The following is a 5,080-nucleotide window of genomic DNA, read 5'->3' as shown; positions in this document are numbered from 1 at the left end:
CATTTTGTTAAACCGTTTTTTAAAATACAGTATTTCTACCAATTGTCTTATTGCATTATATGTCTAATTTTTTTGTTTTATTTGCGCTGCAAAACGTGTATATATTTGTCATTTATTTTTGTTATAGTGTTTAACAAGCATAATTTAATATTGTCCAGTTGTAGCCTGTTGAGGTGCAATACATATCAAAAGTACTTTTTGTACTTTTACAAGATATGTACTTGAAAGTAACACATTAGTTACTTTCTGAAGTAACCAGTTACTTGTAACTGAGTAACTAATTTAGTTACTTTTTGAAAGAAGTAAGTAGTAACTGTAACTAATTACTTTTTAAAAGTAGTTAACCCTTGCCCAACACTGGGCTTCAGCAGGGAGTGGGGTTGGACTCATGAATCTGTGTCGCTGCTTTTGCTGGTGGACTTTATTTACCAGACGCCAAAACACTTTCAGCCCAGAAAAAGTTCCACTTGTTAGCTGTAAATGGTCTTATCTTACTGGTATATGCATGATGGGACTCATTTTTACTCTCTCTCTCTGTCTCTCTCTCTCTCTCTCTCTCTCTCTCTCTCTCTCTCTCTCTCTCTCTCTCTCACACACACACACACACACACACCCTTGCCTGTCTCCAGAAGCATTGTATTATTGATCGAGAAGCAGTCTGAGGGCGATGTTTTGCACCGCAGCTGAATAAATCAACGCTATGAATAAATCACCAAATCAAACCATATTTACAACCAGGGAGAGGCCATCAACCTTATCTGCATCCCTCACTCTGGCTCGCCCTCTCTTCTCCTCTTCAGTTCTTTCTAATTACTTCTCGCAGCTCGTCATGACACTTTCTTTGCCTTCTTTCATGTCCAACCCTCCTTTGATCTACCATGATATTTGGCTATATTAACTTGATGGAATCTCGCCAACATCAATGAATCAACCAATCTTGATTGATTGTTGCCAAAGCTGGGTCAAGAATCTTACAATCTGGCATGCTCCTTTGTCAAGTCAAAAGCCAGTGTCCCTTAAAATCAATTTTTCTGCAATTTATAAAGGGAAAAAGCAAAGATTGGAGGTGGTGAATGGAGAGTGATTGTAACCTGTTATCAGGGTTCAATGGCGGACTCAAAAGCTTGACTCTGGACAAGGAGTAAAAAGGTAAGTATGTTTATTGTTGCAGGCAACAGTGCAGGCACTGGTACAAAATCGGCAGGCAGTAGTAGTAGTCGAAGGTACATAACAAAAAGTCTGGTAACATTGAAAAAAAATACACACAGGGAAAAACACGGGAAAGTGAGACACACGAGGTACTACAACAATCTGGCAATGGGTAAGTGAAACAAGGGGAGTATATATACACTGGGACTGGGGAAGACAACTACACACAGGTGATACACATTAGGGCGGAGACGGGTAATAACTCAGGCGGGAAAACAAACAAAGATGGGAAGACAAATAAACAACAAAATAAAACAGGAAGTCGACAAATATAAAAAAAATACAAAATAAGAGCGGGAGATGGATGTGACACCTGTAACCTATGTCAGTGTTGACAGTTTATCTGATTGGCTCAGGCAGGAAGGCCCTGTCCACAAAAACACAGGTAGTTTTTTCTAAACCGAGGAATTTTCAGTGGGTTTGGCAACGCGTTTGCGTGTTGACGAAAATCAGGTCTTTGAAACAAAAACCTTTTGACAAAGCTTCCTGCCAGGGTCAAGATTTTCAGAAACTCTGGTTGCACTGGTATTGTGTAGCCGGTGAAACCGGAGATTTTGGCTTGTCACGTCGGAGTGCACACCTTTGTTTGCATGTGGCGAGTATCTGCAGTGGCAGGCAAAGCCAAAGTAAGGCTGCTAGTAACTGCTCAAGGAAAAGAACTTGGATATCGGCAAGACTCCCAGAACATGTTTTCCTGGGTTATGGTAACTTTGTATTAAAGTTTGCCATTAAGAAATAACTGAACGCCAACATCATTCCACACATTGGACTCTCCCCGTCCTCAGTGCGTCTTGTTGTTCGTCTTCTGGAACTTCAGGCTTCTGATTGGCCAACATGGTTATATTGCCACCTGTTGATTCAGCATGTTCTTGACAGCGCTTCAAAGTTTTTTTGAAGCGCTGTCAAGAACACCTTGCTTGTGTAGATGACATTTTCTTTTTAACCGAAGGAGGAAAAACTCCATTTATAAATAATATTATTATTATTATTATTAATAATGACTAAACGCCTCTAAGTCATCTTCTCAAAGGTAACTTTTCTGACACCGCCTGATTAAAACTCCAAAAGTCAGAAAGATTGTACAATTTTAGGAACATATCCTAATCAAAATTATAGTCTTAGTTGAGTGGACCAATAACTATCTAGTGTTGTAGTGTACTGTGCATTCATGTAACAACAGGGAGAGGACACCCCATTGGTTTTTATATTATATTTAGCTGGGGGAAGAATAACAGATGAATATACTCTGTTACATTCATGTTTGCAGTGTGCATTATATTTATCACTTAATTATCTTCATAGCTTCTAGATTTTAGAGTCCAATTTCTTGAGTGTCTTTCTTTTTTATGTCCATATATATATACGAGGGAGCAAATAATATACTATTTAGAGAAGGTAACTCATCCCCTCTAAAAAAATCTAAATGAGAATAAAGTGGCAGATAGTAGCGGACCGACTGAATGATATATCTAAAAATGTACATTTATGAACTAATTCTCTTAACTGAAACCCTTCAATGAGTCACTTGTCATTTGTAAAAACATAATAGTACACTTTGCATTAAAAGCGAGCAGTGGAAGTTAATATCACTTAGGGAATTTATAGCCCATGAGAAGAAGAAAATAGAGAAGAAAATTGAGTAGAAAATTGATCTTCATGGTAAATTATCTTCTGCTTACTTTTAAAGCAAAGAGTACAACCGTTAATTTGTGCAAATGATTAATAGCCTAATCCTTAAATGGTATGACTGTGAATGTTTCAGAGCAGTGGTCAGTCGATGTATACATTAAGCATTCAAGCGGTCCGCGAATGGCTGCCATGCTTTCTCTCACTGTTTCATTAAAGCGGCCATGTTTCCTTTTTACAAATAATGTGTTTCACATTATCATACTTCCACAAGAAGTTGCTGCTCAGTCTGTGTAAAGTTTGAACAAAGGTCTTCTCCATTCCTGCATTAGTACATCTGTGATGGATACCGTGGTCTATGTGAGAAAGCCGTGAACATGCACTTATCCCAGGTATCTACCCCTGGCTGAACATAGCTTCACCTTCTCATCCTGGCTCGGCAAACGTGCAACCGATTAAGCCGCGATGAGCGGATCACACAAAGTCATGTGTGATAAATCCTTGCTTGCTCTCTGCATTTGGGTCCAAATCTCAGAGCCCCCGGGAAAGATTCATCCGACCAAAAATGGACCCAGCAGTTGTCAAATTTATGCCCCTTGTCAATCCCGGGGACCCTGATAAGGAACAGATGACTGTTTTCACCGTTATATTTATGAGGAGGAGCCCGCCTTTGCAAGGCACGTCATGGAGGTCTGTGGCAGGCTACCCTGTTCTAAAGTGGAGTCTACCTTGTTGTCTAGGTTTTCCAGTTTGGATACACTGTTCTTTGTGTCATCCACATTCTGGAATTAGTTTTTCCTGCCACATTCACTCCTTTTATTGGTATGAACTTTGTTTTGTTAAAGAAATCCTCAAGCTCAAAATACTATTGCATGCTCTCTCCGTTTGGGTCCAAATCTCACAGCCCCCGTGAATGCCTATGGTTCCAGTGCCAAAAGGCTTAAAAACTAGCCTTTGAAAAACTGTGTTTATGTATTGTTATGGTAAAAACATTTTTCAGTTTTAATTTAAATAATAAAAAAAAACTTTCAGTGAAAAGTTATGTTTCATTATTAAAAGCCCAAGTAAAAACAGTGAAGTCTTGCACCATCGAGCGATAATCCTGTACTGCTCATGGCATTACTACACCTTTAAAATGTTAAAGTCACAGTTAGTTCTTTGCATGTTCTTCATTGTTTTCATTGTGTACGAAGTCAAAACAAGACATTTTCTCACTCTTTAAGCTTCATTTTTAATTATGTCTCTGCTGTTTGAACTAACTCCCTGACTTGTGTCATATAGATTTATACAGAGAGCAAAGAGAGACAGAGAACGAGTGTGAACAGAGGCTGGTTCACCCACCTTTAGTTGCTAAATGTGCAGTTCAATTCTTTTCAATTCTATGATTCAACAATGGCAGATATAAGTGAATGGTGACCGCGTGTTCATATGAATGGATAAACCAGTGGACTGTGTGTTGTGCGTCAGAAGTATGTGTATGTAGGTATGTATGTATGTATGTACAGCATGTCCGTGCATGAAGGAGAGAGGTGAACTGTGGACCCCCCACCATTTACAGGAGCTAGAATGTGAAAATCTATTGACAGATCTTCATATCTTTAGGTCAAATGGTTAAAGAGTTGTTTACGTCATTCCAACACTAGTCTTTATATCAACAACGTTTCTTTTCTGGGATTGCACCGTTGCAGCTGGAAATTCCACAAGAGGTTCCTCATTTTGGCAGCATGTCTGTTATCCTCCTGTTTCTTTGTGTTGGCGTTCTAACCTCTAGTAGATTTCCGGGGACTATGGTTAACTGCTCCTCAGATCTCTGCAGTGTAAATCCAGACAGCTATCTAGACTATCTGTCCAATCTGAGTTTTCTGTTGACGACTTTTGAACGTACACTTGTTCAACCAAAACAAGTTCCTTCTCAAGGCCATTTTGCAGAGGCACCGTTGCATGATTGTGATTGGCTTAACAAATAAAAAGCCATTTAACCAGAGCTCGTTTTTCTCCCATCCCGGAATGCCGTGTGGACTAGCCAGACCCTCCTCTGCAGCACTGTGAAGTAAGGTCTGCCAATGGGAGACAATTCCAACACCTACTACTCCACTAGGTTTTCCCATCCAAACCAGGGATTGAATAAACAAGTGTGTCCCAATGGAGTTCTGCAGGATCTATGGGCTTTACAGTTTTTCTCCATTGGTTTGGCTCATTTCTTGAAACAGAAATTACATTCTCAAAACTCTAAGATCATTTGGCA

Source organism: Etheostoma cragini, chromosome 2 (genome assembly GCF_013103735.1).
Source record: "Etheostoma cragini isolate CJK2018 chromosome 2, CSU_Ecrag_1.0, whole genome shotgun sequence".
In the NCBI taxonomy this organism is placed as follows: Eukaryota; Metazoa; Chordata; class Actinopteri; order Perciformes; family Percidae; genus Etheostoma; species Etheostoma cragini.
The sequence above is the reverse complement of the archived record's forward strand: the minus strand, read 5'-3'. Positions refer to the sequence as shown.